The following is an 11268-nucleotide window of genomic DNA, read 5'->3' on the forward strand; positions in this document are numbered from 1 at the left end:
AAACTTGGGGGATTCAGAGAGGTAGTCATGAATGAAGCCCATAAGACACGACAATCCATCCATCTGGGTTCAGATAAAATGTACTTGCATATCAAGCAACATTATTGGTGGCCTAACTTGAAGGCAGAAATTGCCACTTACATTAGAAAGTGCCTCACTTGTGCTAAAGTGAAGGTAGAATATCAGAAGCCCTCATGACTATTACAACAACCTATAATACCCGAGTGGAAATGGGAAAGGATTACCATGGACTTCGTGACTAAATTACCCAAGACAGCTGATGGACTAGATACAATATGGATAATAGTCGACAGATTGACGAAATCCGCGCATATCCTGCCAATAAAAGAATTCTACATGATGGAAAGGTTGACCAAGATATACATCAAGGAAATGGTGAGACTTCATGGAGTACCAATATATATCATCTCAGATCGAGATAGTAGATTTACTTCACGCTTCTGGAAATCGCTTCAAAAGGCTATGGGAACACAACTTGATATGAGCACTGCTTATCATCCACAGACGGATGGTCAAAGTGAGCGAACCATTTAAACGCTTGAAGATATGCATTGCGCATGTGTGATAGACTTTGGAAGGTTGTGGGATACCCACTTTCCTTTAATTGAATTTTCGTACAACAACAGTTATCACTCAAGCAGTAAAGTTGCTCCTTTTGAAGCATTATATGGGCATAAATGTAGATCACCGTTGTGTTGGGCTGAGGTAGGTGACACTCAGCTAGCCAGAGGATAGACACCAAACAATGCATGAACAGGACCAGAAATCATACGCGAAACCACAGAGAAGATAATTCAAATCAGAGCTCGACTACAAGCATCACGAGACCGACAGAGGAGCTACGCTAATAAACGACAAAAGCCCTTGGAATTTAAATTCGGGGATCAGGTGTTGTTAAAGGTCTCTACCTGGAAAAGGGTGATTCATTTTGGGAAACTGGGAAAACTAAACCCACGATACATTGGACCCTTCGAGATTCTTTCCCGAATCGGTCTAGTGGCTTATAGAATGCAGATACCTGCCGAGCTTAGCAGTGTACACCCCGTGTTCCATGTTTCAAATTTGAAGAGGTGCTTATCCGACAAAACTCTCATCATCCCATTGGAAGAAATCGAAATCAACAAGAATCTCCTGTTCGTCGAAGAACCGGTTGAAATCATGGACAGGGAAGTGAAGCATACTAAGAAAAGTCACATTCCAATTGTGAAAGTTCGGTGGAACACGAAACATGGACCGGAATTCACATGGGAACGCGAAGACCAGATGAAACAGAAGTACCCTCACCTATTCTCGCATTCTAAAATCTAGCTTAAAAAAGAATTTCGGGATGAAATTTCCTCTAACGAGGGGATGATGTCACAACTAGGAATTCTGATGCTTTGTAAACACTTAACAAGGATAATATTGTAACTAAAACTTGAAAGCATGTATGAAGCTTATTTATATGACAACAAAATTTACATCAAACACTCTATACAAACATTCAAATAGTCAACAAAAGGTTGGAAACCCTAGAAATCCCGGTTTAAGTCCATTGTGGACTAGGATTTTCTTAATTGGCCTAATGGACCAATAAGCCTCCAATTTGGCTATGTTGGGCTTAGAACCTTCAAATGGGCCATAATTGGACTCACATTCATGAAACCCAATCTTTTGGGCCTCATAGGGCCCTAACGAATCCAATTAGCCCTAATGGACCATAAATCAATTCTTTTATGCACATTGGGCTGTAAACCCTCCTAAGGTCCCAATGGGCCGAATACCATCAAATTGGACTTCATATTATCGGACTCAAGCACTAAAGGCCCAAACCACCTCTCACCTTTCTCCCTCTCGGCCCAACATATATATATATATATATATATATATATATATATATATATATATATATATATATATATATATATATATATATAAAGGAAATGGAGGTTGACTTTGGAGGTGCCACCTCTATATTACACAACAAATAATAAGACAATTGCATATCATACTTCCATGGAAGCATGTATGATCCAACATGCATCAAGGTTTCTCTCTCTCCTATCACTACTAGAAAAACAGCCTTTTACGATGCTCATTGCGCGTCGTAAAAGTCTTATACGACGCGCAAATGCGCGTCAAGGAAGGCCCTGTCATAAAGAGAGACGACGCTCAATTACTACGCGTGTTTACGACACACAATGCGTATCAAGGAAGGCCCTGTCATAAAGGAAGACGACACGCATTCGCGTGTCGTAAACTTACGACGCGCGTGTTAATGACACACAATTCGTATCAAGAAAGCCCCTGTCAAGAAAGGCCATGTCATAAATGAAGACGACACACTTTTTTGTGTATCATAATTTTAAATGTTTAAAAAAAATATTATTTATAGATTTACTTATTTTCAAATTAAATATGTATTTAATGTTTCATAATAGAAAATAAAATTTCATATATAAAAAATAGACTCCATTGCATAAATTTAATGTCATACAAATAATCGTTCCATGGAAATATAAAACAAATCAATAGAAATTGTAACAAAAATTTACAAACAAATTAGATACAAAAAATATAATTCATTGCCTCTTTGCTTATTCAAGATCAACCTGCAAGTAGCTAACTAATCTGTACAAATTCACCCTTGTTTCTAATCATTTTCTTAAATACTTTACAATCATAATTCATCCATAGTACCTGAACTATAGTTGCAACCTTTTTTCTTCTTCTTCTGAACTCATCACTTGCAACCATTGCTCTAAGCCTAACGTATACACAATTACACATTGCATGAAAGGACTGGATTTAATAATATTAATATTTATACCATCCAGTTGTCGATTGGTTCCCATGGCTACAGTAACTCTTCTTCCAGGCTCAACTGCTTCATCAATCACCACATTCTGCAGTGAATCAAATCAAATATTAAATATAATGATAATGATTGAAAACAATTAATGGCCTTCATTCAAAAATCAAAACCTAAAGGTCTATGCATGTTAAGGATCTTGAAACTTGTCTAATGTCTATTCAATTACAAGTACAACATGATAATTTCATTTTTAGTCCTATCTTCTTTTAATTTAGCAAGTACTATATATATATATATATATATATATATATATATATATATATATATATATATATATATATATATATATATATATATATAGCTAACTTTATATTCTTACGTAGAATAGCATCTCTTCACATTTCATGCTTAGATCCTTTTAATTGTCCCACAAAACAGAAAAAATGTCACTTGATCAGAAAACTACATTAAAGATGGTCAGTTGGTCGCATCACAATTTGTAAAAGTTATCCCAATTCACACTTTAATATATATATATATATATATATATATATATATATATATATATATATATATATATATATATATATATTATGACATTTCAAGCTAGCTTTAGAGATGGATTGGAGGGATAAGAAAATTGGGCACAAGGTATCTACTGCTTTCATTATTTAACCAAATATTTATTTATATGCACAAGGTTAATTAGGGTCTCTAGTAGTCTAAATCAGCCTCTAAATGGCTTGACTATTATTAGGCATGGGTAAACTCTACACTGCATCACTAGGTAGGTTATTATGTTTACAACTAAGATACACTAATAATAATAATAATAATAATAATAATAATAATAATATGATCAATTTAACTATCATTGACAACAGATGCATGTAATACAAGTAGTATAACATGGAGACTCAGTGACATGAATTCCAAATGTTGAGGTTGGTTTTCCCTTAAATGCATATGACCATGAAGGATACTGAATCCCATGTGTATGTGTGAGTGAAAACAGGATCACTGCTGTCAAGCCTTTTCACAAGAGCACAAGTCAGAATGCACATCATTTCAGTTTTTTTCAACAAAAAATTAAAATAAAATAGAAAATGGAATGGGTATGAGTTTGACTCTTATTTTGAGTGCTAAAGGGGGGTGGGGGTCTTGTCTTAGTGTTCATTCCGTAAACAAGCCTTGTACTTCATTGTAAACTCTTTCTCCTTCAACAATTACTTTGTAGCTTTGCTCTTTATTTTCTGTGCTCTAAGAAATCTAAATTCTACAAGCGTTTTGACATTCATGAACATAAATAATGCATTGAAAATGATATCTTTATGTTTATATGTAAGAGGAACCTTCTCTGTATGAAGCCCATTCTTGCTTTCGAAGATGATATGGGGCATCAAGCGGTGGCAGCTTATTTCACCTATCACTTTCCTTCATTAAACCTTCTTCTTTTGCTCCTGATGGATAAGAAAAGTCTTCATTAGCCTGTACTTTGGACAAATAAACCACTAACACAAAATAAAAATCATAATCTCTCAGCTTACAAACAAAAAATGTCTACCCACCTCAACACTAGGAGTATCACTACTGTTGTCACCGGTAGTATCTTGTTGACGTTTTTTCTCAATATATATTGCAAGCTTTGAAGCAAATATTGTAAAAAAAAGTTTATAAAAATAATGATATAAAAAAATAAGGACGAAACAATTACCATTTGCATATTTTTGTGAACTAAAGAGGTTGATAGATCAATTGCAGGTTTGTTTGGCCTTCGTGGTAATGGTTGTGACTCTTCCCAACACCAACTTACTTCTCTAATAAGAAGTGACTCTTGTACAGAAATGGCTAAACAACATAAAAACAACAACAACAAACTTTTTTAGTACTAGCACAAAATCTTCCATGAATTTAACATCCAAGGACATGGCTAATGCATCAATCAGAAGGCGAAGTTATGAAGCAAATCCAACCATGTTTCTAGTATAATCACCAGTGCTATAAGACAGAATTGTGTCATTTCATACATACATATGTTGAAACTAAATTTAACAACATAATTCCAATTCCATTCCTTATAGATAAGAAGAGAATTTGGGAAGAATGAACCAATTTTGAGCATCATGAATAGAAGCATTTTCAAGTTCAGCCATCTCCATGGATCTTTCCACCATTTCCTCTCCCCACATAGCAACCAGTTAAACAGCTGCACACATTCTATGAAATTATCAGTAACAAAAAAAAGTTACATTTCCCCATTATACACAAATATCTTTGTTGGCGACATCACCGGTGATGATGGATATTGATTTCCCATAGTTAAAAAATCAACAATCTTTATCTTTTCTGCAATACCTATTGGATAACCTAGAGAAATTGGGACAATTTTAGACCAGGGGTATTTTACGATTTTTTTAGTAAACTTGCATTCTTATGTGGTATTGAATTAGACTAGGTTTCATTTGTGTTTAGTATAAAATTGGACTTGCATTATATTGTAATTTCATTCAAAATCAAAATTTTAATAAGAAAGTACGGCTTCAAGAAATACGGTATGGAACATGAAACGAATGAATCCCTCTATAAGGTAGAGAAAAACTAGTGCATCAGCAATAATAAATAAATAAAGTATGGCTTCAAGTAACATGGCCTTATATTTCATATTCTAGAATCTCTTCAGTCTCCCTGTATTTCGCCTACGCCAAAAACAAAATCAAAAAAAGAAAAAAGAAAAACACATCAAGAATCTAAATTCTAAAACAATAACTCAATAAAATCATCTACTCACAAGAACAATGGTACATGCAAAGTGGTGATAACATCATAAACATTAACAACAGAATAATATAACAATGGTACATAGTAGCTAATTGGTCTCACAAGAATCAATGTTTTAAACAGGTTTGTTGGTGCTAACATGCTGCTATTTGATCTACAGCAAAATAATATAACAAAGATATTGAATTGTTAAATTAATCAATGAATTTTAACTTTTATTTGATTTACAAAGTGGTGATAACATCATAAACATTAACAACCAACAACATCTAATGTCAGTATATCATTATTAAATGCTTGCTGCCTTCCCTTCATGATATTCAAACACTTCAACTAAATATCAATCTGTGTGAGGATGAAGTCTTGTATGTGATCCACATTCATATTAACAGGAAACTTTATCCTAGAGTTATATAAAAATTAGACCAACTATTAAAGTAATTTAAGTTGAACCAACCATAAGAGAAATTAATAATAATCTGTATGTAACGAAAGAAGAAAAAGATCATGGTGATACAAAATCGAATTTTAAAACATACATTGGGCCGATCGTCAGTCTTCTTACTCTGGAGCATCAAAATTCATGAAATTAATTAGAAGATAATTCTGTAAGAATTAAAAACAGGGTAAGCCTATGTGTTTACTATATAGCATCTTACTCACATTTAACATTATCCTAGAAAACAGAGGTTAAGTTGTTGCTAGAAAGTAGAATACATGCCTCAATTTTAATCAACCATGCTTACTTTCTCCATATGTATCACTGGATGTTGATGATTCTAATCTTTTTCTAATGCATCTAACTGCTTCTGTGGGCAACTGGGCAGTTGTGGTGGAGATTGGGAGATTTTAGGGAAGATCGACCAGAAGGGAATGTGAGATACTGGGATTCAGGAATCAGAAAGAAGAAGAGTGAGAAACCGCATAAGAAAGGAATCGAAGTAAACGTTGGCTCTCCTGAAGAAGTGGAACCATTACGATAACATTGATGAGTCTTGGAAATCGATAATTTACATCTCAATGCAGGTAATCTCGCTCCTGCTCCTTTGGCGCCCGATAACATTAGGTATTGGGCCTTTTACTAGTCCGTTAGGATAAAAACAATGGACTGCCATTATAAATTATAAATTTCAATATAACAAAAATAAAATAGAGGCCCTTTGGCATTTGCACCTTCAAGCAATTCAACAAGAGGAGGGATTCCACCTTCAACCCTTAACCTAAGAATAAGAATGTGATGTCAAACAAGCTCAAAAATACCCAAAACTGTAACAGAAAAAGGGTAGAAAAAAACTGACCTAACATGGGCGGGTCTTGATGATGCTATTCTTGTTTGTGATTGCATCTGCTGCACTCCTTATAACACCATTCACTGCATCCCTGTGTCGCTTAAGGAGAGCAACAAGATGAGGTAGGGCTCCAACATTGACAATGAGTTGCTGGTGTGTACACAACAATAAAAATTGGTTATGTTCGGTGGATGAGGATGTTATTTTTAACCCAAATTGCAAGGAGAAGAAACTGTGTTGGTCAGGTCACTTTTCATACCTGAGAACCTTCTTGCAAACCTTCAACATCACTTTATGGTGACTCTCTATATACGATCTCCCACAAACCATTATCACTTTACTACTCTTGGGAGTTGAAGGAGGTGCTACTTAAACAAAAGATTTTAAAAAAAATTAAGCATATAAAACCCTTATATTGGAGTTCAACATCACGGTTCACACCATGGAAATAAAATCAATCACGATGGCAAAAACTCCATCAAGAAATTAATACTTTCCAGATACAAGAAAAACTAAGGAACGATAATAGGGTAAAAACATTTTTTTTTTCAAAATAGTATGATCAACCAATTCCATAAAATTATAAAAGCTTACAATTTAATTTTTAGAGGAGGCATGGTCATCTGTACGTTACACATTGCTTGAATCCTCATCTAGTCATTCTTTTCATATGAACCACGAGGCTTCTTGAAAGTTTTTCCATATGAAAGTGGTGGTGATGGAAGAGATGGTAGGGCGGCGGCGGATGGTAGTAATGGTGGTGATGGTCGATTGTGTAGAGGTGAGTATGAGGTAAGGTGGAATGAGATTTTATGAAAAAAAGCCCTAGATTTGGACGCCTTTTGTAACTAAGGATAATGGATGTGCGTTTGGTAAAAGAATTATAAAACGATGCATTTACAATCCAGAAGGTGGAGGATAGAGATGAGAGAAAACCTGGTGGAGAAGGAGAGACGAGAAGGTGGTGGTGTCGATTAGAGGTTGTTCAACTGGTAGCTTCGATAAGGGGGTGGAGACGAGGGAGAAGAAGGCGGGGGTCTAAAAAATTTGGGGATTTCATTTTCCCTCTAAGGAGAAGCGCGTTTCTAAAAAAAATATAAGACGACATGCACAGACAACGCACCTTTTAGATAAAGTGCCTTCCGTGTTTTTAATTTTTTTATATGAGACACTAATTTAAGGGTACGCAATAATGCGCGACCTAAATCCTTAAATTTTTTTGAAGAGATGACACTTTTTTAACGTCACTCTCTTTTGCCTAACATAAATCTCCGAGTGTCGTTGTTTGCGCGTCGTAAAAGGGTCGTTTTCTTGTAGTGTCTCTTCTTGATATCTCGGCCAAGAGCTATAACCCACACACATAAACTTCTTCAAACATATTCCTTAATAAATTTTAAGTATTCTCTTCCTTCTCCCTCCAAAAATCTCGAAGTGTTGCTTGTGTATCAAGGGGATTTCCACAAGAACATCATCATTTTTTGAATCATCTGAAGTTCAAGATCTACTCAAAGGTGTTGCTAGGACCAAAATCCTCTTCATGTTTTCTTAAAAAACCAAACCCATAAACCCAAGGTGAGTTCATACCCCTCTATTTTCGGTTTTAACATGTTTTATGGGGGAGAATACAAGTAAAATGTGTAGATCTATGTGTATTTGTATGTTATGTGTGATTTCTTGTGTTTATGTGGTAAATATGTGCCAAAAATGAAAGTTATTTCGAGATCTATAGTTCAAGAAGGAAAAATATGTGATCTAGGATGTACTACACTTAACAAGTTAAGAAAAACTACCATATAAGGTTTATAATAAGTATGTTACAACATAAAACTCATTATTGGACTATTTTTGTCAAACAAACAAAAGTTGGGGAAATAGTTGTCATTTACGGTTTTTAAAAGGATCACAAAAGGTCAAAATATTCAAAATAGAAGTTTTTATAAACACCATGCTTTTTAAAGGATTAAAATGTAAATTTTAGCCTAATGGGGTAAAATTTAGGGCTTTTCGGCCCATAGACCCAAATTTGCGAAAAATATGGTTTTAAGGGGGCTGAAATGGTAAATCTCTCAAAATAGTGGGTAGAAAAGTAATTAAATCTATTTCAGGGGTCAAAATGACCTTATTTGCCAAAAAGGATTTCAAATATAAAGTTTTTGGGTTTTGGGTCAAATTTGTAAAAGTTGCGAAAAGTTTGGATTATAAATGAAAATCTTTTTATTGTAGGGTCTGAAACTGCCAAAAGTAAAAATTGGGCTGAAAACATTATTTAAATAAGTCTTTGGGCCAAAATGTCAAGAAAAATAGTTTAAGGACCTAAAATGTCATTTTTTTTATAAAAAGGGACTAAAATTGTCATTTTTATTAAAGAAACGCTGAATAGGTCAAACCAATATTTTTGAGTCAATTATTTTATTATTAAGATATTTGGGTCAAAAATACCAAATTATAACTTATGAATTTATAATGAAAAATATACACATATTTTCATAAATCTAAATATCGTTATAAAATAATCGACAAACTTTGTGCCTTTGCAATTCAACAATTGTTCAAACAGAATTCCCGGCAATTATACTATACAAAACAAGTAAACATTCAAATTGTTGGGCTTGAAAGATTCTAAGCATGCTTATTGGGCCTTCGTGACCCATTAACATGACTTTTGGGCCTAACATAAATAATACATGTTTATTGGGCCTCTTATGAGCCAATTACATGCCTAAGGGACCCTCAATGGCTTTTACATGTTATTGGGCCTCATTGGCCCATTAGCATTGCTAGTAAGATCCAAATAATTCATATGCGAAATTGGCCAACGCATCCTTCGTATACTCGACAACCTTAAATAACAAACGTGATTAGTAGGATCTCGTGGCCCTCTTCTCCTCGTCTGTTAGGTTTACCTTCTATTCAAGTAAACAAAAATCAGGTCGTTAATCAAGGCTAATAAATTCATTTGGATTAAGTGAGTAATAACCGGCAACACCAATAAGTGTCGGTCGTTGTCTATAGTTATAATCAAAGTCTCCTGGAGGGAGAGCGAGAGTTTGTGTATAGATCTATACGGGGGTGACACCCCAAAACCTAAGTTGTTCGGTACAGTTAGACTCGGCCAGTCTAGGGTGACAAAATCTCAAGATCAATTCTGGCGTTCACTAGAATGCCAAGACAAAAGAACTAGTCATTATCACACATAGTTATAACGACTCACATAAAATTCCAATACCATCTAAGTAATTAGGGGAAATCATATTCATTCGATGCGGCGATACAATAATACAAAACGATCATACCGTTTTATCAGAAAACATCGGGTTTTTAGGGGAAATCGACATTATTCACTTGTACTTTCAATAACTATAATGCAAAACTTCTCATTTATACGTGATTTGAAATCATTCATGCATATACCAATGGATCATCTCACTTTTTGTATAAACAATTACCGTTTTAGAAAATATCGTACTTTCTGGGTTTTATAAACTACATAAAACATTTTCACATCAAACCTGCTTATGAACTCACCAACATTCTATATGTTGACATTCTCAAAATAACTTGTATTCTCAGGTGACAGATAAGCCGAAGAACAATACCAAGTGTGTTAGGATGTTATGTTTTGAAAACTCTCAAACAATTTATGCTATGGATATGTAATATTTAGACATTGTACTTGATGTGAACAAGGTCTGTTGTAATGTATTAATGCATGGTGATGTTTATGTTATGTTTCATGTATATTCATTGTGATGGTATTTCAATTTAAGTCACGCGAGCCCTCGGACATTTCCGCCGTCTGGTTCAAGGGTGTGACAAACTTGTATTGAATGCTCCTTTATATAGGAGAGAATGTTACAATGAATTAACTGAGTAACTTACATCGGACTGGACAATAGAATTATTTCTGACATTCTGATTGTCGAATACAATAAAAGGCTAAGTCCTATGTAACGTTACATCAATACAAGGAAAATAAATGACAAAAGACAAAAATATTTCTTCCGGATCAGCATACATTCCAGACATGAGTGTCACTCCGGAATGTGTTACTCTTCAAAATATTCTTCCTCTTCTTCTCTTCAGCTCCGGATAGATTCCGGAGCACTTTTCACTTTAGAACCAATAAACTTCGGAATAGGTACTTGGGATTGCTAGATGTTCACTTTCAGGTTCCAACACTAGGTAAACTGTGACAACAGTTCTTGAGTTGCTCCTACAAGATCACAGAGAAAAGTAGCCATCAACAATTTCCCAGGAAGGCATTCTCAAAAAAACGCTCCGATGGTCAAATGAGTATGGTTTAGAGTGTCTGTATGAGCGTAGCTTGGAGAATAAGTATTACCTTCCGGGGTCATGAGCTATGCCTTTTATAGTCAACGATCTTGC

Source organism: Lactuca sativa, chromosome 9 (assembly GCF_002870075.4).
Source record: "Lactuca sativa cultivar Salinas chromosome 9, Lsat_Salinas_v11, whole genome shotgun sequence".
Classification (NCBI taxonomy): domain Eukaryota; kingdom Viridiplantae; phylum Streptophyta; class Magnoliopsida; order Asterales; family Asteraceae; genus Lactuca; species Lactuca sativa.